Source organism: Mirounga leonina, unplaced genomic scaffold (assembly GCF_011800145.1).
Source record: "Mirounga leonina isolate KUSES-001 unplaced genomic scaffold, KU_Mleo_1.0 Mir_115, whole genome shotgun sequence".
Taxonomy (NCBI): Eukaryota; Metazoa; Chordata; class Mammalia; order Carnivora; family Phocidae; genus Mirounga; species Mirounga leonina.
The window spans coordinates 78947796-78975420 of NW_023270268.1; the positions used below are offsets into that span (position 1 = coordinate 78947796).

At 38.5% G+C, this 27625-nt stretch overlaps 1 pseudogene; it reads left to right on the top strand.

The window, feature by feature from the left end:
• Positions 1-27625, top strand: LOC118000772 (annotated as a pseudogene).

Sequence of the window (27625 nt, forward strand, 5' to 3'; positions counted from 1 at the left end):
ATGGCTGTAAGGGTGATGCAACTTGATGTGGCATCTTCTATATTTTCCACTGACATGGTCAGTGAAGACAGGTGGCTTCTGCTCCTCCTTGGACAGGTGAGAATTGAAGTATAACTTGTCCTGTCTTTCTTTCAACTGGGAAACAAGCTAATGTCTGAGATCAGGACTCTCTCCATTTAATTTTCTTTTGATACTTTTGGGTCCCATTCCCAAGGTAGGCAAATTTTTCCCACAGAGACTAAAGAAGCAAGATCAATGCTCAGGACCTTTTTTCTTCAAACTCCCAGACACCATTTCCATGCCATTGCTCCTACGCTTCTATTGCAATTCTGAAAGTGGTGCTTAACTGAAGGCTAGGGTTCTTCTAGAGACCTTTACACCTCCATGCTCTTTAAAGGCATATCCCAGGAGTTCCCATGTTCTTAGGCTCCTCTATCCTAATGAAATATTTCTAAAACCTCTAGTAATTACCACTAAATTGCAGATTCTGATAGTAAAGTAAAAACAAAAAAACAAACAGACAAGAATTTGGCACCTGAACTCATACATATTCTGCTCTTTCCCCTCTTCTCAAAATTCTTCTGGTTGAAAGATTTCTCCTTTCCCTACTATCTTTCTTCTAAATAGGGCATTATATCTCATGAAATAGATGAAAAGTTACTTTCTCAGTACTATAGAAAAAAATTGTCTAAGCCTAGTCCTGATGTTTGTCAGAATTACTGAATGAATCTTGAAAATTTAAATGTTTTCTTTAAATAAATATGCATTTATGACTATTATCTTGCTTCAAAATTCTATTTTGGAGACTTCTTTTTCCAGCTCCAAAGAAGGAATTAGTGTATTTTCCCTTCTTTCATAAACAACTATGAAACCAGACAAAACACATGAAGCAACTCTTCTTATTCATTAGATATTAGGCAACACAAGAGTCTAACATAAAGATAGACTTTATTAAATTAAAAATGTATATTGAAACCTCCAGGACAACTATTAAAACAAAGAAGCAGAAATGGAGATATACCCAACAAACCAATAATACAGATAAAAAGGAATTCAACTAATCCAAAGGGAGGACACAAATAACAAGGTAGACTTAAAAATATCATATTAATAATTACACTAAAGCAAATGATGTAACACTCCAATTAAAAGACAGTGATTGTCTAATTAACTAGATATGAAAATAAGAACCAAGTATATGCTATCTATAAGAAATACATGTTCAATGTAAAGACACATGTAAGTTAAAAATAAAAATATAATAAATGAATAATTACGGATGCATGTGTATACTTAGGGCAAAATATACATATATTTCCTAGCTCTACCCACTGAGATGACCTAGAGCCAGTGACAACCCAGTAGCAATGAGCACACCTAGCATTTAGATCTTGGTTTCTAAAAAACTTCTCAACTTCCTGTTTCAATTCTGATATGTAAAGAGCTTGGACGTTCTCATTCTGTCATTACCACAAGAAAATGATATGCAAACTGGACCTCAGTGAATGACGGGAACAGGACAATCTATCACTCTGATATTTGGAGAGACATGTGCGTCCAGAGAGATGCAGTTAAGATCCATTTACCTAAAGGGAAGCCCCTGGAGATAAACCTATAGGCACACTTCATGGTAATTTTGATGAACTGCTGGAGACTGACTGTGGACTAGCATGAGACTAAGAAACTGCTGCGATGTGTAGTCTTAAGGAGATCTCCCAAAATTTGTGAGCTTTACATCCATAAACCCAACCAGATCACCATGGTGAAGTTTTAAGAAAGGTTCTTTCATGAGTGTATAAGGAGAGGGGAAGAGTAATTGTTAGTTTTCTGGGCTGCCATAACAAAGTATCATGGATGGGTATGGCTTAAAACAACAGGAATTTATTCTTTCATATTACTGAAGGCTGGAAGTCTAAAACTAAAGTGTTAGCAGGGCCATGTTCTCTCTGAAATATGTAGGGAAGAATCATTCCTTGCTTCTTTTTAGCTTCTGATGGTGGCCATTGGTCCTTGGTATGTCTTGGCTTGTGGCTGCATGACTCCAATCTCTGCTCTGTCATCACATGGTATTTTCTCCGTATATCTGTGTCCAAATTTCCTTCTTCTTATGAGGATACCAGTCATAGAGGATTAAGACTTATGCTAATGATTTTTTATCTTAATTTGACTGAATCTGCAAAGACCCTTTTTTCCAAATAAGGTCTACATTTTAGGTATTGAAAGGTAGGAATTCAAGATATATTTGGGAGGGGGACAAAATTCAATTCATACAGTAATCATTGTGGAATATACTCCGAACCTTCATGACAAAAGTCTACTATTCAGCAGAAAGGGCATTTCCAGAGCAATATCCCAACTCAGGTAAGGGAATCCCTTCCAATCCTTTTCCTTCCAGCCTTCTGTCTCAGCTAAGAGAAAAAGTAATAAAACATACTTAACAGAGGTTAAAAAAAAAAAAAAACCCAAAAAAACAACTCTGCACTGGAAACATTTGTGGAGGTCACAGTCCTGAGACATAGGTCCATTAAAAGACTGAAATTTTAATCAGAGGATTATAAAACAATTCTTTTACCACACACTTACCATCACACCAATAGAGCTCCAGCATAATAACAGTGGATTACAGCTGAAATGGCTGCAAGACACAGACTCTCTCTGCAGAGGACTATTTAAGGAAGCCTAAAGGCCACTAAAGGCATTTGAATCTTCTGGCACTTACAGATACAGCAAACATTAAACACAGCCTAACTTCTAGCCAGATTAACACAAATCCTCACACGAAAGACCTATTTATCTCAGTCTCTATTACCCAATAAAACATATCTAGCCTTTAGAGCATGCCAAAAGGCAAGAAATGACATACCCTGAAGAGAAAAATCATCCTCAATGCCATCCTCAAATATGACACAGATACTGAAATCATCACATAGGGAATTTAAAATAATTATCATTAATATGTTATGGGTTAAAGGAAAAAGTATACAACTTGCAAGGATAGTTGGGGAAATGTAAGCAGAGAAATGAAAATATGAAGAATCAAAAGGAATTTCTAGAAATTTAAAAAAAAAAAATCACTGTACCAGAAATGAAGAATGCCTTTGATGGGTCATCAGTAAATTTGACATTGCTCAAGAATCAGTGAGCTTCAAGATAGGCAAATATACACTTTTCAAACTGAAATCTGAAAGGAAAGAATACAAAAGATAGAAAGAGAAAAAGAAAGAAAAAATAGAACAACCAAGAGCTATGGGATATTATCTGGAATACCAGAAGGAAAAGAGAGAATAGAAAAGAGAAAAAAAGTGAGGTAATAATGACTGAGAACTGAGCAAAATTAATGTCACACATACCAAACCACAGATGCAGGATGTCAGAGGATGACAAACAGGATACATGATAAACAGCAAACATACATACATACATCTGTGTACACCTCTAAGCATAGTATATTCAAACTCAGAAAACCAAAGAAAAAGAGAAAATCTTGAAAGTAGAGGAAAACAATACTTTATCTATAGAGGGAAAAAGGGTAAGAATTACAGCAGACTTGTCATCAGAAACCCCCTACAAGCTAGAAGAGAGTGGGATGATATTTTTGTGTTGAAAGGAAAAACGAAACAAAAGAAAATCACCAACTTAGAATTCTATATCTAGGGGAATAAAGCTCTAAATGTGAGGGAGAAATAAAGATTTTCCCAGACAAACAAACACGGAGGTAATTCATTACCAGCAGATCCTTCCTGGAAAAAAAATATTAAAAGAAATTCTTTAGGCAGCGGGAAAATGACATAGGTAAGAAACTTGGATCTACATAAAAAAAGAACCAAATTTCCTAAGCAGATTGCTAATTCTAGACCTAATTCAGGGAACATGAAATAAACCTGGAGCACCTTGCAGTGCCAGGAAGTAAGGAAATGCTTAAAAAAGGGGGGGGGGTCATGTCAAAGTGACACAGAGGCCAGTATGAAAGAGCTCCCAATGGTCAAAACTAGAATAATATGAGAAAAAAGATCAAATACTGTAATATTGGATTATAACTGAAAGTATAAAATAAATATGGCGAGTGCATACTGTTACATAAAAATGATTAAACCAATAAATAAATGGAAAAGATAGAACAAATCTTTACAGAAGAATTCCAAGTAATATATGAAGATGCACCTCCTTCTAGAAATTAGAGGTTAATTCCCCTCTTTTTGACTGTGGACTGGACTTAGGAATGTGCTTCCAAATAATAGACTATGAAAGGCAAAATATAGTAATTTAATGGGGGAGTACCTGAAAGACTCTAACTTATTCAAGTGATCAAGGTTGAACAACACCAGTGATAACTCATTGTTATTATTAACCTCCTGATATAATGTGATAAGAACACACTAGACCTCTGAGGTATTCCTCCAAAAAAACAATAACCCCTATAATCATGAAAAAACGTATCATAATCATGGGGCGCCTGAGTGGCTCAGTCGGTTAAGCGGCTGCCTTAGACTCAGGTCATGATCCCAGAGTCCTGGGATTGAGCCTCGCATTGGCCTCCCTGCTCAGCAGAGAGCCTGTTTCTCCCTCTCCCTCTCCCTCTGTCTCTCAGCTTGTGCTCTTACTCTCTCTCTCTGCCAAATAAATAAGTAAATAAATAAGTAAAATCTTAAAAAAAAATCATAATCATCAAAAAGCCATATAATAAACACATATTGAGAGATAGTCTATAAATACCCAACAAGTACTTTTCAAAATTTCCATGGTCATGAAAAACAAAGAAGAATGAGAAATTTTTAAACACCAGAAGAAACAAAAGAGTAATTATTAATAAATGCCATATGATGGATCAAATCTTGGAATTTAGTTAATAGTAATGTGCCAATGCTAGTTTTTAATTTTGATAAATGTACCATGGTTATGTAAGATGTAATATTGGGGGGAACTAGGTGAAGGGTGTATAGGAATATTTTGTACTTTTTACAATTTTTCTCTGTATCCAAAATACATTCCAAAATTTAAAAAAAAATCTACAAAAATAAAAGGGTGAAAAGGAGATATATCATGTAAACACACATCTTAAAAATTTTGAGGTGGCTATATTAATTTCAGACAGACTTCAGGAAAAAGAATAGTACCTGGGACAAAGTGGAATATTTCATAAAAATAAACAGGTAGATATATCTAGAAGACAGAACAACCTAAATATATATTTACCTAATAAGAGACCTTAAAATACAAGCAAAAAAAAAAAAAAATAGAACTAATGCCAGAAAGCAAAATTACTAGTAGTAATTAGTATGTAAGTTCATATTCTTGCACATCTGCAATTACAGAAGATGATTAGCATTCCTGTTCCAATGACTAATAAAAACATAAATAAGGATACAAACTGAAGATTCTTGGGGGGCGATGGGTTAGCCTGGTGATGGGTATTAAAGAGGACACATACTGAATGGAGCGCTGGGTGTTATATGCAAACAATGAATCATGGAATGCTACATCAAAAACTAATGATGTAATGTATGGTGATTAACAAAACATAATAAAATAAAATAAGATAAAATAAAAATAAATAAATAAATAAAGGATGTAGAAAAACTGAACAAAAATATTATAAATCGATTTGACCTAATTGGTGTTTAAATACTTTTCCCAACAACAGCAGAATACTTACCCACCCATCCCCATGCCAACAAGTATGCATGGAACATTCATCTTGATATACTGGGTCATAACCCAAGTGTCAATAAATATAAAAGTAACTGAAAGCATACAAAACATTTTCTTTGGGTACAATAAAACAAAATTAACAATGAATAACAACAAAAGGATATATTAAAATTTCCCAACTGTTTAGAAATTAAATGCTATACTTCTATATAAACCATTAATTAAAAAGAAATCGCAAAGAAAATTAGAAAATATTTTAAATTGGATGAAAATGAAAACACAATGTAAAATGTGTGAGATTTAACTAAAGTAGTTCTTAGAATGAAATTTCTAGCACATAATGCTTTAATTATGAAAGAAGGAAGAAAGTTCTAACGGCAATGTGTAAGTTTCCAAAAGAAACTGGAAAATAATATAATGAAGCCAAAACTAAGTAGATAGAAGAAAATAATAAACAGTGGAAAGTAGTGACATAGAAAACAAACAATAGAAAAAAATCAATAAAGACATACTTGCCTTTAAAAATATCAATAAAATTGGGCGCTTGGGTGGCTCAGTCGTTAAGTGTCTGCCTTTGGCTTAGGTCATGATCCCAGGGTCCTGGGATCGAGTCCCACATCGGGCTCCCTGCTCGGCAGGAAGTCTGCTTCTCCCTCTCCCACTCCCCCTGCTTGTGTTCCTGTGCTCGCTATCTCTCTCTCTCTGTCAAATAAATAAATAAAATCTTAAAAAAAATCAGTTTGCAAATATCTTCTCCCATTCTGTTGGTTCAGATAAAGGGCTAGTATCCAAAATCTATAAAGAACTCATCAAACTCAACACCCAAAGAACAAAGAATCCAATCAAGAAATGGGCAGAAGACATGAACTGACATTTTTCCAAAGAAGACATCCAAATGGCCAACAGACACATGAAAAGTGCTCAATATTGCTCAGCATCAGGGAAATCCAAATCAAAACCTCAATGAGATGCCACCTCACACCAGTCAGAATGGCTAAAATTAACAAGTCAGGAAACGACAGATGTTGGCGGGGATGTGGAGAAAGGGGAACGCTCCTACACTGTTGGTGGGAATGCAAGCTGGTGCAACCACTCTGGAAAACAGTATGGAGGTTCCTCAAAAAGTTGAAAATAGAGTTACCCTATGACCCAGCAATTGCACTACTGGGTATTTACCCCAAAGACAAAAGTAGGCATCCGAAAGGGTACGTGCACCCTGATGTTTATAGCAGCAATGTCCACAATAGCCAAACTGTGGAAAGAGCCAAGATGTCCATCGACAGATGACTGGATAAAGAAGAGGTGGTATATATATACAATGGAATATTATGCAGCCATCAAAAGGAATGAGATCTTGCCACTTACAATGACGTGGATGGAACTTGAGGGTATTATGTTGAGCGAAATAAGTCAAACAGAGAAAGACATGTATCATATGACCTCACTGATATAAGGAATTCTTAATCGCAGGAAACAAACTGAGGGTTGCTGGAGTGGGGGGTGGGGTGGGAGGGATGGGGTGACTGGGTGATAGACACTGGGGAGGGTATGTGCTCTGGTAAGCTGTGAATTGTGCAAGACTGTTGAATCTCAGATCTCTACCTCTGAAACAAATAATGCAATATATGTTAAGGAAAAAAAAAAAGAAGAAGAAGATAGCAGGAGGGGAAGAATGAAGGGGGGGAAATCAGAGGGGTAAATGAACCATGAGAGACGATGGACTCTGAAAAACAAACTGAGGGTTCTAGAGGGGAGGGAGGTGGGAGGATAGGTTAGCCTGGTGATGGGTATTGAGGAGGGCATGTTCTGCATGGAGCACCGGGTATTATGCACAAACAATGAATTATGGAACACTACATCAAAAACTAATGATATAATGTATGAGGATTAACATAAGAATAAAAAAAAAGAAATGATGAGCATTAGTATATAAAAAAAAATCAATAAAATTAAGCAATTTCTAGTGCCACTGATAAAAGTAAAGAAAAATTATAGCTTGCAGATATCATATAATACTAACTACTAATACTAAATATAGGTCAGTGCTAAATTATGGCAATAAGTTTAATGACTTAGATGAAATGGACAAATTCTAGTTAAAAAGACTGGTAAAGATGAAGTGTTGGTGAGAATATGGAATAACTGGAATTTTCTTATATTGCTTGTGAGAATATAAAATAGTACAGCTGCATTGAAAAACACTATGATATTACCTTATAAAGTAAAATATATGTAAATAATATTTTAAAATTATATATAAATAATTATAATTGCATTATAATTATATACTTTATATGTGTGTTTATGTATGTTTATCATATGACTCAAGAATTCCACTCCTGGATATTTACCAAAGAGAAATAAAAGTATACATTCACACAAATAACAAATACACATATGCAGATATTCTTAGCAGCATTATATGTAATTGCCTCAAACTGGAAACAATTTAAATGTCCATCAACTGATAAATGAAAAAATAAATTATAGTATACCTATACATGGGATACTACTCAGCAATAAGAAAAACAAAATATTATTACACATAACAGGAATGAATCTCAGAACATTACATTAATTGAAAGAAGTAAAATATAACACTATGTACTTTATGATTCTATTTTTATGATATTCTATAAAAGGCAAATTTTTAGTCACAGAAAGCAAATTAGTAGTTGCTTGAGACCTGCTTGGGGTGGGGCTGAATGACTTGGCACTAGGGAACTTTCTGTTATGTTGGAAATATTCTGCCTCTTGAAGATGATGGTGGTAACATGAGAATATTCATTTGTCAAAACTCATTGAACGGTGTAGTAAAAATGCATACATTATTATTGTCATCAGGTTATACATCAATAAAATTGGTTTAAATGATTTTATTTTAGAGGTCAGAATGAGAAAAAATAAAGTCTTTGTTTTACTCTTCTGGTAGCTCCATAACTTCCTGAGGCAAATGAATGCCCCCAACAAAATAGGTAAAAGGATCGGTACATTAAACAAACAAGTAATACTGAAGAAAGAAGCACACTAGTATATTGGAAAACTATTTTCTCCATTACAATCACTTCTATTTTCATTTATACAATAAACTTTGTCTTCTACCTAATGCTGATAAACCACTAATACCCGTTTATTAAATTCCTGTAGACAATTTAACAGGAAAGTATTTAGAATTCCAGGTAAATGAATTAGTCCAATTTTTGCTCACAGCCTCGCGACTGGAACTGACAAGCCACTTAATCATGTAGGTCACAATTTCCTTATCTGCACAATGGGGGATGGCACTTGATAACATCTAAGGTTCTTTTTAGATCTGATTTTCTGCAATTTCACATCAGTGTCCCTATCAAAAACAGTAGAGAGGAAACAACGCTCAACAAAGTAGCTGAATATAAATTCCTTCTCTGATTTAAGAGATGACTAAAGGCAATCGGAAGGAGTAAGAGCTGAAGCAAACCATCAAACCTACATGTGATCTTTTTTTTTTTTTTTAAGATTTTATTTATTTATTTGACAGAGAGAGACATAGCGAGAGAGGGAACACAAGCAAGGGGAATCGGAGAGGGAGAAGCAGGCTTCGCGCAGAGCAGGGAGCCCGATGCGGGGCTCGATCCCAGGACCCTGGGATCACGACCTGAGCCGAAGGCAGACGCTTAACGACTGAGCCACCCAGGCGCCCCACATGTGATCAATTTTTTAAGAGATTTTTTTTGCCTTATTTTAAGTTTTTGCTTTTTTTTTTTAAAATTAAAGGGATTCATACCATTTTAAAATCAATCCTAGTATACCTGCCCTTCAAGGTTTTTCTGAAAACGTGGACGACGACAAAGGCATCCGGGAAGAAGACTATTTTCAAAGGAAGTAACTATGCATATTATTCTGGGAGTTTGTGATTTTATTATTCTTTGTACTAAATGTTTCAATTGTTTCTTTAATGTCAGGGATGAGAGTTTCAAGGTTCTTCCAGTGACCCTACCAGAGATTTCATTTACATGATATAAAATTATATCAACAAATAGGAATGAATCTCACAAACAAGTTGCTGAGTGAAAGAAGCCAGACATAAGAAGGCATATGGATTATACCTTAATGAAGTATCCTACAAAGGCAGAGAACATTTACTTCTGCTGTCAGGGAAGTGGTTGTCCTTAGGGTGGGGGCTAGTGACTGGAAGGGAGCTCAATGAGACTTCCAGAATTCTGGCAACATTTTCTTTCTCCTTCTGGTTGCTGAGTGTTTCTTTTGTGATAGTCCTTGAGTACAGTTATGACACATATACTTATGAATGCATGCACATTATATATAATAGTACAGTAATATATTCCATACAGTATCACAATTCTATATTTTTAAAACATGCTTGTAAACACAGGATTTCATCTGAGCCTCATAGCAACCTGTTGGGGCTAGTGATACAAGGACCATTATCATAATTTTAGACATGAAGGAAATGAGGCTTTGAAAATTCAGGTCAATTCAATTCAACTAATATTTCTTAAGTATTCCAGAAAGAGAAAATATACTGGATAGTAAGATACAAATAATCCTTACAGTTAAAAAAAAAAAAATGAAGTAATTTACTCCCAGAGCACATAGCTAAAAAGGGTCATGGCATTTTGGACATAGAAGGGACCCCAGACCCCATCAGTGATCTCCTCTTTTAGATGAGGGCGAGGCCAAGGGCCTGGACTTTGTCGTGGCCCTGATTTAGGTTGGATTACTAGTTTCAACACTTATTGACTGGGTGACCCTGGGCAAGTTACCTACCCTCTCTCTGCCTCAGTTCATTGATCTGAAGTGTAGTATTAAAAATATCCATCTTAAAAATAGCTCTGAGGTAAACTGTAAAATTCTGGGAGCAATCCTAGCACACCACCCAGCAACTAGTAGTTCTAAGTTACTATCTGTTCCCTTCACGTGATTTGAAGTGGCTCACAATCCAGCCCCTTTTTTAGCATGCTTTTCTGCTTCTCCAAATATGTAAAAAGGAGGTGTGGAGTGTTAGGTACACTGGGACGTGAGGCACATGCTGGACAAGCCCTGTCCACTTTCCAGGGAATCTGCGTGTGGAGCTCCTGTGTTTCATAACCTGTGGTCCAGAGGGCCTCTGGCCCAGCGGGGAGGCAGAAGCTCTCTCCCTGGTGTTGATGGCAAGGCTGCGAGAGTGCAGATGAGTAATCCTTTCTGGGAGGAAAGCAGATACGGCAGCCTGGAAAGCACACTTTCGGAGAGGCTGAGTAGGAGGATAAGCTAAGATGAGCAAAGACCACCATCCTGGGTGTGTGATGCAAAGCCTCCAGAATGTGTCCGAATCCAATCCAGTAGCCATCCTCATCAGGCTCTGCATCCCTCTGAGCCCTGGCAGCTGTCATGGTGACTGATGTGCGACACCCTGACCTTTGCTGACACTGTCCTTCCTTCTTGTCTTTCACCCACTGCTGTCCCTGTTTTCCACATCATGCTGGCTGATGGCATATAGGTCTGTGGAGCAGCTTGGAGGAAATTCCCTTTCTCTGTTATCCCCGTCCTGGGACAGAAATCTCCCACTGGTTTAGGTGATTGATGGGAACTCTCATTCCAGTAAAACACTGCCGGCTCCTCTGCAAGGGTCCCTCCCCACACCAGCCATTCTCCTAGTGCCTTTAAAGGAGGGCCAGACTCCTCAGAATATATTCCCCACCAATGAGGAAGCTCCCATGTGTCTTGTGAGGCAACTTCATCCCCAGTACTTCATCTGTTTCTCATGACAGCCCTCTTGGGGAGCCAAGCAAGGGTATTACTTCCTTTTCACTGGTGAAGGAAATGAGATTCCAAGTGTCTCCTGAATTGTCCCAGGTGACATGGTAAAGTAAGTGGCAATCAGGATTAGAACTCAAGTCAACTGAAAACCAGCCCATGGACTATCACTATGCTGGCTCTCAATTCCACAGATGAAATTCTATGGCTCCTACTGCTTAGCAATCTGTTCTTCTCTAATTTGTATTTGTTCCAGAAAGTCTATGATCAAGAAGAGCTCTCTCCTGTACTTACCATATTTCATGAAATTGAGGAAAGGGAGTGCATGATTCAAATGGACAATCTGAGGTAGCTTCCAGAGTCAGTTTGAACGTCATCTTCAGGAAGCTATAACCAACAGCCTCAGTCTGGGATCGCCCCCCTCTCCTCTTTATGCTCTTACAGCACCCTGCATGCACATTTGCAATGCATGTGAATCAACCATTTATGCAATTCTCTTTCTCCCATAGACCCTTGAGTTCAGGACCATGTCTTATTCATGTTTGTATTTTCTGGCGCCTGAACATGGCAAACACAAATGCTCGATTGGATGATTGACTGAATATAAAATAATGTATTCGATGGTATTGAGAGTCAAAAGGTATCTAAAGGTGATATACCTTGGCCCGAGAAAGACACATTCAAGGTCAGAAAGAGTAAGATGCAGGGACAGGATCCTTCTCCAAAGGATGGTCTGTGCTACTCAGTTCTGGGTTTCTACTGTATTGTGCAAGTTCTCTATTCTTTCAAATCATCCTGTTCAGTTATAGCTAAAGATAATAAAGGATGCCCCGATCTATGTTGCTGGATGAGTCTCCCCCTCCAGAAGTACCTCTGAACATTCTTCAGAAAAGCTTCTATTTTCTATTATCCAGACTGCAGCCATCACCAGGTCCTTGGTTCACTCTCTGCAGTCTCACAGCCTCTTTGATGGGCTACTTATCCCTGCTTCTTACTGATTCCCCTAAGCACGAACGTGCCTCTTCTGCCACTCCCTAAGCATTGAGCATGAGGCTTAAAAACGTCTATCAAAAACATGAAGATAGCAAAAGGGAATTGCCAAGCCAGAAGGGGAAAACTAAATATTGGCTATTAGACAGCAATGCTTCCTGTAGCCTACCTACTAAATCGCATCACAAGGGGGCTGGGGCAGCTTGTGTGCCTCTTCGGCCTCTGGCCTCCCAACATGCTACATGGGTCTACTCTTCAGAGTTTCTTCTACCAGATCCTTTCCTTGAGTATCAGTCTCTTACTCCCAACTCTGTTCTTTAGTCCTGCAAGAAAAAAATCTAAAAGGTTATTTTAATATAGAAAGGAAAAATCTTTGAGAAGATATAGCTCACCCCCTACTTTGATGATTCATTAGGCAGAATCTGTCAAGGCAGGTCTGAGGAATTTGCATTCGTATCCTTTCACTGGCACTGGCTACCCAAAGGCCAAAGTAGAGGTACTTATATGCATAACCAGAACATTCCACAGAGTGAACTCTCCCAGAAAAGAAAGTGGTATGCTTCAAAGGAAATTTTTACTTCTTTATTAAACCATAGGAAGAAAATTCACAGTAAGCTAAGACAACCTATTTTGTTCCAGTTTCTATCAGTCAAATGTTCAGGTGTTCAGCCTTAAAGCACTTTTCCCAAAACTTGAGAGCTATCTGATCAGGTACGAATAGCCGATGGCAAATATTTAGGATCTGTGTGTATTATTAACAATAATTAACATTTATTGAGTGTGTACTATATGCCAGGGACTGTGTTTAGCATTTTACATGCATTCTTTTATTTAATCCTTCCAAAATCCTATAAAAAGGCACAATGATGCATTCTGGGTGTGGTTTAGGGTGCGGTTGGTTCGTTGCCCAAATCCTACCATTCATCCTTCCTCTTCTCCAGAGTTCCTAGCCAAAGAGCATATTCACCAAAGGATCAGCAGCCAAGCAGGAAAGAAAGTGCTGATATTATTAATGTCTGGGAAAGCCCACAAAGGAGAGCACAACGTAGGCCTGAGGCTTAGGAGAAGCAGCCCCAGCATCCACTCATCCTTTGCATAGAGGCTAAGACAAAGCACAGAGTGTGGTCAGCTTCCTAAAGGGATATCCAGAGTAAAAAAAAAGTGGGTCATGGAATCTAACTTTAAGACACTCTTGTTTCTCACAGTGACCCTCTTGGGTTCTAGTCAATTAGATTAATAATTCCTGCTCCCTAGGAGGGATCCAATGAGGTCAGAGAGAGGAGTGTGATCTAAGGGGGGAAGCTGAGGTCTCAAGGGGCTCTAGGAGTCTGGAATCTTCTTGTACTAAATTCTATGCAGAGGTACAGAGAATCTCTCTCTTACTGTTTCTTTGAGATGGGCTCTAAGGAAGTTCCACTGTGTCTTTAAGAGTTTTAGAAAAATCCGTTCCTTTCATTTCTGTTTGCAGAGTCAGACACTGTGGGACAGGTGAGGAAGACTATGCCTGAAGAAGTATATTTCTCAGCCACCCCCTTCTATTCTGGTGTCTGATATTTTGAACCAAATGCCCTTGTAATTTATTTCTTGTGCCCAACACCAAGATTTCAAGATTTTACAAGACATTTCTGAATCCCAAGAACGGACCAGCTTTAATTCTACTGGAAAGGCTCATTAAGTATTGAAAACACTTTAGAGAGAGCTACATGTGTCTGATTATTAATATGCAAGGAAGGGGAAAATAAGTGCAAAGGAACCACATTGTTACCGGTCCTACAAGTGCTACCAAGTCCCCTATGCATCATGCTGTGGGAACATGTGAATGAAAGGCAGCCATAGACAAAAACACTTCTCTCATATATTTGCTGAGGATTGGACTTTTGACTTACCAGTCTTCTACCACTCATTGCTCCATAGTCTCTATCACTCAGCTCTGTCCTCTGTCCTTATAATGCTGACTTGCTCAGGGTGTCTCACTGGACATCCTCCTGGTGCATCCTTCCCCCAAACACACAATCAACTCTCACCCCTGTGGTCACCCATACTTCTGACTTAGAGACGTCTTCTGTCAGTTTTGGATTCATGGAATGGACTCAATTCCTCGTAGCCCTCTAGCAGGGAAAGGAGTATTGTACAATTCTGGTGTTTGATAGCTCAAATTTGCAACTGTTTGCTGATTCAAAAACAAAACCAGAAAACAAAATTAACAACCCAGATTTTCGGTATCAGAACATCATGACTTAAACAAGAAAATAGTTCTTTAATAATTCCTTCCAATCTTCTCTTGCTAAACATCTATTGTATGCAAGCTTTCACCATATAATGGTGATAGTGACTCTATACAGCTGGATAAGATGCAGAACTTCAAAGAGTACTAATAAGGAAATATACATGTACTGAATTCAAGATAATTTATTTGGATACATAACATGTACATTAACAAGAATAACTATAATAGAAGGCACTATGATGTAAGGGCCAGGAAAATATGTAAGAAAGTTGCTTATTCCAGCAGAGGCAATCAAGAAGGGTCTAGGAAATTTTTATTACATTTTGATATGAGTGGGGAATGGTGTTATTAAAAAATGGGAGCGCGCTTGGGTGGCTCAGTCGGTTAAGCGTCTGCCCTCAGCTCAGGTCATGAGCCAAGGGTCCTGGGATCAAGCCCTGCATCGGGCTCCCTGGTCAGTGCGGAGCCTGCTTCTCCCTCTGCCTGCCACTCTCCGTGCCTGTGCTCTCTCACTCTCTCTCTCTCTCTCAAATGAATAAAATCTTCAAAAAATAAAAATAAAATAAATAAAATAAAAAATGGGATTATTTTTGCAAGGACTCAAGCCCTTGCAAAGAGAGAGTTGAATTCAGTGTTCATTTTGACCTGAACATAGAATTTGTTGAGAGAAAAAGTGAGTATAAGCATAGACCTACACTCAGAGTCTAAAAATGGAGAGCTTGGTTGCTGATGTCAAAAATTTCAAATTCCATTTCAGAGGTGGTCAAAAGTCTTTCAAGTGTTCCCATCAGGGGAGCGCTGTGATTAGAAAATGATAGGGATTCTTAAGATCCTATCAGCAGTGTGGAGAAGAGAATGAGAGACAGACAAGGAAAGAAGCCGGAAGAGCAGCTGGAATGCTCTTCAAACAGCCTAGGGGTCAGGTGGGCATGTACCAAAAAAACAAACGAGCTAAAAACTCCAACAGCTTTCTGGAGTAAACTTTTATAATGACTAACATCTACTTCTTGTTTTCTTCTTATAAAATTCATTTTATCTCATTGCAGAAAGTTACAAAAATACGGAAGAAAACAAAGTGAATTGATGACTTCCCAATTAAGAACATAGTAGTTCATATTTGTATCTATTTCCTTCTAATTTTTTATCTATGTAATTAAATTTTCCAGGGTTAAGATTATAACACACATTCAAGTATTTTTTAAAAATTTTATGTCATAAACATTTTCCATATATGTTCATTATTATCTTCATGGTATTGAAAGATTTTTTTTCTTTATTTACTTATTTTTTTATTTAGAACATGGGGGTTGGGGAGAGGCAGAAGGAGAAGAAGAGACAGAATCTCAAGCAGACTCTGTGCTGAGCATGGAGCCTGATGCAGGACTTGATCCCATGACCTCAAGATCATGACCTGAACCAAGACCAAGAGTGACACTTAACCAATTGAGCCACCCATGTGCCCCTGTGTTCATTATTATCTTAATCATCTTTTAGAAATATGACAGAAAACTGAATAGAAAAATTTTAAGTGATTATGACTGTCAATCATGTTAAAAATGAAAATATAAAGGCATAAAGAAGAAAACAAAATGGAGCTATAATACCACCATTTAGAGATAACACCAGTGAATATTCTTGAAGTATATTTTAAGCATTAAAGGGTTTTAAAAATTGGTATGTTACTGTATAACATGCTTTATAACTTTTTTTGCTTGTGATAAAAATCATTTAGAAGTGTTTTAAGTGTTGCATAATGTCATATAGCTATACCATCACTTATTCATACCTGACAGTAACTATAATAATTTATTTATGATTCGGAGGCAAAACTATACTCAAAGCAGACTATTTCTTAATGTTCTCATTACCAATCAAGAAAGAAAGTCACCAAGCATAAAAGATAAGAAGTTAGAAAGACACCAATAAAATGAACTTGAGAAAAGTAGCAGAAAGGAGGGAACCTGGGTGGCTCAGTTGGTTAAGCGACTGCCTTCGGCTCAGGTCATGATCCTGGAGTCCCGGGATCGAGTCCCGCATCGGGCTCCCTGCTCAGCGGGGAGTCTGCTTCTCCCTCTGACCCTCCCCCATCTTGAACTCTCTCTTTCTCCTTCTCGCTCAATCAAATAAATAAATAAAATATTAAAAAAAAAAGTATCAGAAAGGATTAAAGGAAGATAAAATCAATTACCAATGGATTGGGAAACAGAAAAACAATAGACAATAAATAAATAAAGTTGGTAACACTGCTCTTTGAAGCAAACAACTTTTGGGCTTCAGTCCTGGACTGTGTGGATCCTTCTTCCAGCTCCATTGACAACTGTCATGGGGGAACATTCTCAGTCAGCCTTAATTCCTGGCTTCCCTTGCTTCCTCCTTATTTTTAAATAATCCATAAATATGCAATTCACCTTGGAGATTAAATAAATACAATGAGATTTTACAAAATTAGGATGTTGCTATTTCTTTTTTTAATTTATTTTTTATTTTTTATTTTTTTTTATAAAGATTTTATTTATTTATTTGACAGAGAGAGGCACAGTGAGAGAGGGAACACAAGCAGGGGGAGTGGGAGAGGGAGAAGCAGGCTTCCCGCCGAGCAGGGAGCCCGATGTGGGGCTCGATCCCAGGACCCTGAGATCATGACCTGAGCCGAAGGCAGACGCTTAACGACTGAGCCACCCAGGCACCCCGAATGTTGCTATTTCAACTTAAAAATATTTTAGACTAAAATACATCTTAGATAAGTCACATCTCACATATATGAAAGATACATCTTAAAATCTCAAGAATACATTCCAGAGTTATAGGCTCTTGAACAGGCTTTAAGTTTGGGGAAAGGTCTTAAGCTTCTTTCTTAGATTACTTCCATGAGGAACAAAGAAAACAGAGGAATAGTCTTGTTTCAAGAAGGAGGCAGCAGAAAGAGTAGCTCAGACAAGGCATCGTAACACGAGTCCAGGGTCAAACTCCGTCAAACTCCTGCTTTCATATTGTTTCTCCACCACTTACTGCCCCATGGACTTGGATGAGCTAATCTCTCTGCACCTGTTTCTTCAACTGTAACACGAAACACTGAGGATGCTGTGCTTTCAAAAGACTCTGAGAGACAGGAAGAGAAAGTACCATTCTGAAAAACACTTACCAGCAACCACTTTTAATGATTTTACAATCCAAGAAGTTCATCTTTGCTTCATATCCTTTAAAAAAAATCTTTACAAGCCTAGCTTACTGAACTTATAACAGTTTCAGATAGGACACCAAGAACCAGCAGGATTCTAAAAGCACATTTGGAACCATGAAAGTGGTCAATTGTTATGATGTGATTTCTTGTCTTTTAATGTTTGTGGCTTCATGATATTTCCCCACAACCTGACTTGAATCTTCTTTATTGAGATTACACTTTGAGATCAGGATTTTTCTATGAGGAAAAGGCAGCCATGCTTAATGGCATGTTATGTTTCTTTCTTATGTTTAATGGCAAAAAAACTCATTTGTTCAGTCATTAAGATGTGGTTTCTGAGGGGCACCTGGGTGGCTTAGTCATTAAGCGTCTGCCTTCAGCTCAGGTCATGATCCCAGGACTCTGGGATCGAGCCCCGCATCAGGCTCCTTGCTCAGCGGGAAGCCTGCTCCTCCTTCTGCCTCTGCCCCTGCTTGTGTTCCCTCTCTCACCGTCTCTCTGTCAAATGAATAAATAAAATCTTAAAAAAAAAAAAAAAAGATGTGGTTTCTGACCTCGGGGCTTTTACAATTTATAAACAGGGAACGCAATACAAAGCACAGAAACAACAACAACAACAACAACAACAAAACAGATCAGACTATTCAGAAAAAGGCTTCATCTGAATTGAAACTAGAATGCTTCTTTGGGAAAGTGATAATTGAGCTGTGCCTTGAAGAATATAGTATTGTAGGAGTTTTATGGGATAGGGGAGGGTGTTCCAGCTTGAAGTGAGGTAGGCCTTAAAAGCCTCATTTCATTATTCTAGGCAGTGAGGGTAAATTATTTTAGATTCATGTGAAAACCTGTGACATGATACAACCCATGTTTTGGAATATTCTTTTGGCCCCAAAGTGAGAGAGAAGAGGCAGTAACATCACGTTGTGCCCTCCTTGCTCGGACAGAGGTGGGAGGGCCTAGAGAGCAGCTACATTGTGGAGGGGAAGTGAGAGGCCTGTGGGCCTCTGTGTATGTAACAAATGTGTACCAAATGCTACCAAAAGAAAGCTTTCTCTTTCATTAATGCCATCTCAAAGACGTGAAACACAGTTTGCTGGCATTGATTTGCCTTTATTTACCTTCTCTAAAATAGCTGGCAGTTTCCGTACAAATGATATCTACTTGGCATGTTAAATTGCTGAGACGTTTTCTTCCCTCGGTGGGTAAATAGGCATGCCTGACTAAATCTGGAAAGTCCTGCTGTGTGAATGCAAGAATACTTTCCACAAAAGCCTTAGACTGGGCCATATCCTTGTGTCTTTGTAATTGTTACTGTTGTTGCAATACACTAAAAATGTGGTGCTCACTATGGAACGCACCAACCCTCTGCCTGGATGTGAGTTCTTGCAAGAAAACATCACTACCTATCCTCACAGAAAGACTGCAAGTCTATTTTGCTCCAAGAGTGGAAGACAACTAATGCTTGAGCAATTTAGACAGAATAGCGATTTTTAACCATGGTATCAGTAGAGATGTTTCTTTCTTTTTCACTTTTTTCAACAAAATGGTTGTAGTTTATTTTAGGAGTAATCCGTTTTATCACGGATAGTACAACGTTTCTGAGTACAAATTAGTTATTTTTGAAGTATAAGCTCTGCTCTTTTGTAAGCTTTATTTCTGTGCCAAACCCTAGTACTGGGTAGTATTTGGTGATTGATTTTGCTACATCTCTCTCAGATCTAAATTTAGACATGAGAATACTAAAGATAAAATAGAACATTCATTCCAAAAGACATTTAATGAATACCTCCTATCTTCTAGGCATTGTACTAAATGCCAGCTGTGCAGTTAACATGGCCCTTGCCCTCCAGAAGCCTACATTTTCACCAGAGTTTAAGCTATGCACGAAAATATCTCTATTATAATTTATAATACTATGTGTGTCTATAAGGAAAGTACTGGAGCACAGAGAATGTTTATTCCATTAGAAGAAAAAAAAATATTCATAGAGAATATGACATTTTAGATGGGTCTAAACAATAAGTGGGGAAATGGAAAGAACATTCTAGAATGAGTAAAGAGCATGTGCAAAGAAGTTAAAGAGCATGTGCAAGTAGAAAAAGCACAGAGAGACAGACCTGTGTCTGAGCCCTGCTCACCCCTCCAAAACCTGAGGAACCTTGGGCAAGTTAGTCAATCTCTCTTGAAAACTGAGATACTAATACCTGTCTTGAAGTATATTCTTTGATTAAATGAGATAATGTATGTAAAAGCACCTGGAACCTTGAACATGCTCAGTAAATATAGTCTGATGTTATCAAGAGGAAAACATTTCCTTGGGGTAGAACATGGATTGTCTGGGTAAGAACGGAGAGGGAACTGAGATCGAAAAGATAGGTTGGGACCAAATCATGTGAAAGTAAAACTAAGTAGTTTAGATTTTATTCTGAGGGCAATCGAGCCATAGACTTTTTAAGCAGGTCTTGGCTGTGGTCAGACTTTTGTTCTAGAGAGGTCAACTTGGGACAGGGATGAGAATAGACAGAGGAAGAGGGAAGCTAAGCATAGACTGGAAAGCTATTGTAGTGACTCAGGTTGGAGAGGCTGAGGATTTGAACTCTCATTGTTTGTATACTAGAGGGAAGGAGCAGACCCCCACAAGAAATGTAATGCACAAGCATATACCAAATTGTCAGGGTTTGGGGACTACTAGCATGTGTGGAAGTGAATCCTAAATTATCTCTCAGCGAAACACTGAGGAGTACAGGCTGCTTGGTATTTTCTTCTGCAGTAGCACAAATACATCTGCTTACTCGTCCAGCTGCTTGGAGTTGGAAGAAGCTAAACCCACATTGAGAGGAACATGGCTATTTTCTGCTGCTAAGTCATTCCTCAGCACGTGGGAGGGTAGAAGGAATTTAATTGTGCCATCTCCTAAACCTTTTGGTGTTTATCAACAGAACCTTGACTTATTGGGAGAGGGGAGGTTGAATCATCTAGTAGATTCCACCCTCATTTTACAGATGAAGACACTGAACTCAGAAACAGGAAGTGACCTATCTCAGAATCAGAGGTTGTGCAAAACACTAGAGCCAGTATTCAAACCCAGGATTTCCATTCTTCGCCTATTGCACTCTTTCTACACCCTTGATATGAGAAATTGCCGAGAATGCAGGCAGACATCTCTAATAGCTACAGGGTGAGCATTAACTTTGTCTACCTCCATCTGCACAGAAATGAAGTGAATTGTTTAACTTTCCTTTTAAACTTAAATGCTAGCTGAAGGTCAATCAAATGGAGCTAAAATACCTTGTAGTTTCTATGTAAATTAATAGTAAAAATTAGTTGACTTATAAAATATAAAAAAACTACAAGGGCACATTGCTGGAGTGAAGTCAGGCAAAATAATTTAATGATCAATTTGGCTATAACCATTTTACCTATTTCCTTTCCATCTTAAACAGTATATTTGGGAACCATTCAAGAATAACTGGTTTGGAATCATCATAAGTAATAAGAATCACAGAATTTTACGTCTGGAAGTGTCTTTGGATAGGATCTGCTGTTTTTGATCCCCCATGTGATGAAATATCTAGAGTGTGGTCATGAGATCGTCCAGTAGGTTAGGTAGAATGAATACAAACCTACTGGGGGCCTCTGGTTTAAAGGTGGAGCTATATATCTTAACCTTATAGCTCTATATACATACTTAAGAGTATTTAATGTAGAAGGAAGTTTTAAAAATGGGCCAGGGGCACCTGGATGGCTCAGTTGGTTAAGTACTGGACTCTGGATTTCAGCTCAGGTCATGATCTCAGGGTCCTGGGATGGAGAACCCCACATCCTTGGACTACCAGCTCAGTGGGGAGTTTGCTTGTCTCCCTCTCCCTCTATTCCTCCACCAACTTACACGCATGCATACATGCTCTCTCACTCTCTTTCTCTCTCTGAAATAAATAAATCTTAAAAAAAAATAAAAAATAAAATTGGGCCAGATGCAAAGTGCAATAAACATTGCTGTCTGGGGAAGAGAAGAAAACAATGGATTGGGGAAAAATTGATCTGGGTTTGAATTGCAGTCTTTCACTGCCCTGGATTAAGTCTCTCTGTCCCTGTTGGTGGTGGTGGTATTTTGTTTCAGTTACCTCATTTGTAACCAGGTGATCACTACGAATGTCCCTTCAACTTCTGACCTATGATCTTGTGGTTCTTCCACTGAGGATGAGTTACTTGAAACAGAATTCAAAATAGGCTGAATTATGAGTGACCCAATGTTACTCAGAAAATCAAACATTCAAATTCACTCTCATTTCAATCTATTTATTTTTTTCATTTTAAAAAGTGACATTTAACTAGTACTTACTAAGTGCCAGAGTATGTATAAAGCACATTATTAAATGTGTTCACTCATTAAATCTTTCAACTCCATGAAGTAGGTACTCTTTGGTCTTAACAACTTCTTCACATCATAGGATATTTTTGTCTTGTATCTAATAGGAAACTTAAGCAGCCTTGCTAGTGTTACTGTAGGCAGGATGTGAATCCAAGACAGCCATCTGAAAGCATTACCAGAGCATCTCTCTTGACTGGAGAGAGCTCATTGGCTATGCATGTTTTTGCCCTGACCAATGATACAACCTCCTGCCCAAAGTTACCAGTATCACTAGGTTGGCAACAAGTCTTTGGAAGTTTACATCATCCCTATATTTTTGAAGTTACTAAATGTGAAAACTATCATGACCTCAGTGTTCCCTTGCTGAGCCAGATTCATAACATTACCACCACCTGCTCTTCCAAAGGTTTCCATTTAATGCAGGTTTAAAAATAAGGACTCTGAACTCTCTCTTGCTTTCTTTAGAGAAAAGGTGTAAGTCTGGTTGGAGTGTTTAAGAAATTCCAGGGTGATGCAGTGGAAAGAACTTGTCTCAGCTCTGCCACATGACCTTGGTCAAGTCAACCTCACCAACTTGTAATTTTCTCCATCTCTATAACAGAGTGATTGAAGAAAATAATGTGGATGGAGGAGAAGGGATCTGAAGCTGATTACATATAAATTTATTGGTCTTTAAAATCCACACAAAACCTTTAAAAAACTCAAATGTACAGTAGTTGGTAAAACATGTCCTAGCTACTGAAATGCTGAAAGAAATCTTTTAACTCCTTTTTGTATCTTCTTCCCTTCTTCCCACCCTCCCTTCCTTCTTCTCCCCCCTGCCCCCTTTTCTATCCAGACAGTACTTTAGGTGCTAGGGATACTGTTGTGAATAAAATAGGCAAGGCTTCTCCTGTCATGGAGCACACATTCCCGTGGCAGAAAAGAAAAAGGTAGTAATAAGTAACCCAATAAATAAAGTAATTTAAAGAGGTAATAGGGGCAGTGGACAGAATACAGTGGGAAAAATAGGTTTAAAACTGGTGGTTGTAAGTAGAGGCATTTAGATTTTAGAGAGGATGGTGGGGATGAATTTCTCTGAAGAGGAAACATTTTGCTGGAGAATGGAATGATAAAATGGAACTGGCTTGTTCTGGGGGAGAACATCACTGAGAAAACATGGCACATGCAAAGTGGCTGAGGGAGGCATGAGTGTGGCCTGGTCAAAAAAACAGAAAGAAGGCCTAAGGTCAGGAGTATGGTGAACATGGAAGAGAGTTGAAGATTCTCTCAGTGGAGAGGTGGGCATCAGCCAGGCCATGCAGAGCATCTTGAGTTTAGTTTTTATTCCAAGTATATTTGAATGTTATTGAAGTGTTTTAAGTAGAGGTATGGTATTTTTCACATTCTTAATTTTTTTTAAGTAGGTCCCATGCCCAATGTGGGGCTTGAACTCACGAACCTGAGATCAAGAGTTGCATGCTCTACTGATGGAGCCAGCCAGGCGCTCCTATAGTCACATTTTTAAATGACTGCTCTAACTGCAATGGATTATAAGAGCTAGAGTAGAAGCAGAAAGACAAGTTAGAAAATGTAAAGTAAGTGATTCAGGATCATTCAAAACCTAGGATCCAGGGAATGGGAGTAAACTGAAGGCTGATCGGAAGTGGTACTTGAACATGAATCTGGTTTGAATGCCTCCAGTAACATGTAACCCATTATTTTTTAAGATAACCGACTTTATTTTTAGACAACTCTATCTCTGAGAAACTACCTGCCACAATCACAGAATACGGTAAGTGCGTATTAAGTGTTATTTCTCTAATCTTTTCCTTATAATGTTTATGTATCAGCCCTAGATTCATCCTTTTTGGTCATACCCAAAAGACCCTAATTATAACCACCTGCATGTATGGAAACTGACTGAACATCCCCTTTTCCTTTAATTAGTCTAACTGTGCACACATTCATACTCATTTAGTGACAGGACAACAGCCATTGCCCTGTCCTGCAGCCTATTTACTGTAGGTGTACAATTCTCATTACACATATGCTGGAATCATGCTGTGACTAAAGTGTTATTGGGCTTTGCCTAACTAGATGTAGTGAGAAGGGCCTAGGTGTTTGGTAACTTAGGCTGGGTCAGCTCTTTATCAATTACCAAATCCCACTAGTTGCTAGAGAAACAGGTATGTCCCTCAAGCTAAACCAAGTAGGCTGCCCCTAAATAGCTTTAGTCACACAGTGGACCAGAAGACAGCATATGCTAGGTGAATGGGGACATGTCCCCTGTTCTAGCCATACGGAGGGATGGGGCTCTGTCTGGAAAGCGAGGAACCAAGCAAAAGGTCTAGGAAGTTGCCAAGGACCCACAGCTGTGATATAGCCATTTGGGGAGACTGGTGTGCAATAGCTCAGAGCTACAATTTTTTGAAGCCTATTTACTAATAAAATTGTCAGATGTTTGTACTATGTAAGCTAGACTTTTTTCTGCTTCCTGTTTTTTGTTCTCTTTCAATTGGCCTTTAGTATTGATAAAGTAATTTTGAACAATTCTTTTTTTTAAGATTTTACTTATTTTATTGTTTTTTAGAGAGAGCGCTTGCATGAGTGGGGGGAGGGGAAAGGGAGAGGGAGAAGAAAAGCATTTCAAACAGACTCTGCGCTAAGGCATGGAGCCCAACATGGGCTTGTTCTCACGACCCTGAGGTCATGACCTGAGCTGAAACCAAGAGTCAGATGCTTAACCAACTAAGCCACCCAGGTGCACCAATTTTGAACAATTCTGTCTTATCTCAGCTATTTTCTGGGGTATGGAATCACATCTGGCCTAGAATATTAAAGGGTAAGCACCTCATCTCTGAGATGCAGCATTATGGGCAAAGAAATGATCAGGAGTCCCCAAAAGTATGGTTGGGCTAAAGGGGAGAGAATCTGGTGATCCTTTTCTCTGTACTTTCCCAGATAAACATTTTGCTTTGATTCTTACATCTTGTGTTTTATTTTAAATAAGTGAAGGCATTTCCCTTGCATCCTCACCATCCTGGTCCCTTTTCTAAACAGGTGCTCTAGTTCAGTTGTTTTCAAACATGAGGTCTCAGGCCAGGAGCATCAGCAACATCTGGGAATTGTTAGAAATGCAAATACTTAGACTCCAGCTAGACCTCTGAATGTGGCACTCTTGGGGTAAGGCCCAGAAATTTCTGTTTAACAAGCCCTGCCAGATAATTCTGATACACACTCAAGTTCAGAAATTCCCTGCTCAAATTGGTCCAAAGTGAGGAACTCAGAAGAGTCCCACACTTCACCTGAATGAAGCCGAGCAAGAACTCCTGCGCCTCCTGTGGACTGGAGGTCAATCTAGGGTTAGAAGCCGGTTCCCTAGGGTTCTGGGTCACAACTCTTTACATTACGTCATGCTCTGAACCTCAATCCCGGTAAAGAATCACAATGCTAAAGATCACTGCTCACATTATCTTTCCTTTAGTTTTGTAGGTTTGCCAAGCTGAAAAGGAAATAGTGGTTGGTAATTTCACATCTGGAAGTAGAACTTAAGAAAATAATCAGACAAGTGCACACAAATCTGGGCACATAGATATTCACTGAGACATCATTTGTGACAAAACTTAAAAATATCCTGGAACAACTGAAATGACCAACAGTGGAGAAACTGAAAAAATAATTTTGTAATCTATCCAAACATTCTAATACAGTACAGCCATTAAAACTTATGTTTTCCTATAATACATACTGATATGGAAAAATACATGCTATCAAAGTGCAAAAGCAGAATATGAAACTGGATATTTACAATAATCCTGATGTTTAAAACAATTATGACTGGAGATTGTATTAATAGACTATATAAGTATAGAAAAAAATGGAAATGTATCCACATTTTAGAGGTATTAGTCACTGAGTAACAGTATAGTGGTGACTTTTTCTTCTTGCTTTTCTTTCTGTTTAACATTTCTTCAATGATTTAATTTTTTCAGCTTCATTATGAAAAAAAAAAAAAAAAAGCTCATGAGTGGTTATCCCATCAAGCCTACTCATACTGGTTTCTTATTGCAATATTAGCATGACACTTCTGGGTAAACTCAGGCAACTAGACCTGTTTATGCTCTTATGTCCTCCATTCTTATCCAAGGTATTAATCCATGAGTGAAAGGTGATTAATCAGTGTAAAGAACTCTGTCAGTATTAAGAACCATTATTAAATATGATTATCAACAATGAAATTTCTAGTTTCTAGTCATATGTTTAAGCAATATTAAATACCATTACCATGGGAATATCATTAATTCAAAAAATACTAATTGAGAGAGAAGATTAACTGAGAATTCGAAAGACAACATGAGTGTGAGGCCCAGCTCCAGCCCCAATGCCCACCTGGCCCCAAAATATCCAATTCTAGGGACTCTTCTCCAATGCCTGAGATTTGTGGCCCTGAAGAAAATTATGCATCCTTGCAAATGTCATCTGCTGAAACACCCCACTCAGGGACTATCTCTCTTCTTCCTTCCTCCATGGATCTGCTTATTCAGGGCAGCCCTGATTCTTCCACCAATCTCAGAGTAAAACTACTACCCACTTCTGTAGAGGAGAGCATGGTGAAGAAGGAAGATGTGGCCCAGGGCAAGAAACACAAGATCAGAACTGTGTTCTCTCAGGGCCCCTGGTGGCTCAGTCAGTTAAGCAGCGGCCTTTGGCTCAGGTCATGATCCTGGGGTCCTGGGATTGAGCCCTGTGTTAGGCTCCCTGCTGAGCAGGGAGTCTGCTTCTCCCTCTCCCTCTGCCCCTCCCGCCCCACTTGTGTTTTTTCTCTTTCCCTCTCTCTCAAATAAATGAATAAAATCTTAAAAACAAAACAAAGAAACAAACAAAAACGTGTTCTCTCAGACCCAGCAATATGTCCTCAATGATAGATTACAGAGACAGAAATACCTCAGTCTCCAGAAGATGCAAGAACTTTCCAACATTCTGAACCTTAGCTATAAGCAGGTTAAGACCTGGTTCTAGAACCAGAGAATGAAATGGAAGAGGTGGCAGAAAAAATTAACTGGCCAAAGAATAGCAAGACTGTGACTCAGAACAGCTCAGCAACTACAGAATACCCAGGCTTCTATTCCTCTTACCAGGATACCTGATGAACACTTCTGGAAACCTTCCAATAAGAAGCAACCAGACCCAGAATAGCCAGTCTTGGAGCAACCATTCCTGGAACAGTCAGACGTGCTGCCCCCAAGCCTGGAACAACCAGACCTGAGTCAATCAGTTCCACAAGCGTGGAGAGGAATCCCTGCAGGGCCAGATCCTGTTCCAGCAAAATTCTGTCAGGGACTTGGAGTCCATCTTAGAAACTGCTGGGGACAGCCATAGTATAATAAAGTAATCCACTAAGTATTTTAGTATCCCGCAAATAATGGATTTATTCCCAAATTACTCTGTGAACCTATAGCGTGCTGATGTGTGACGATGAGTATATTAT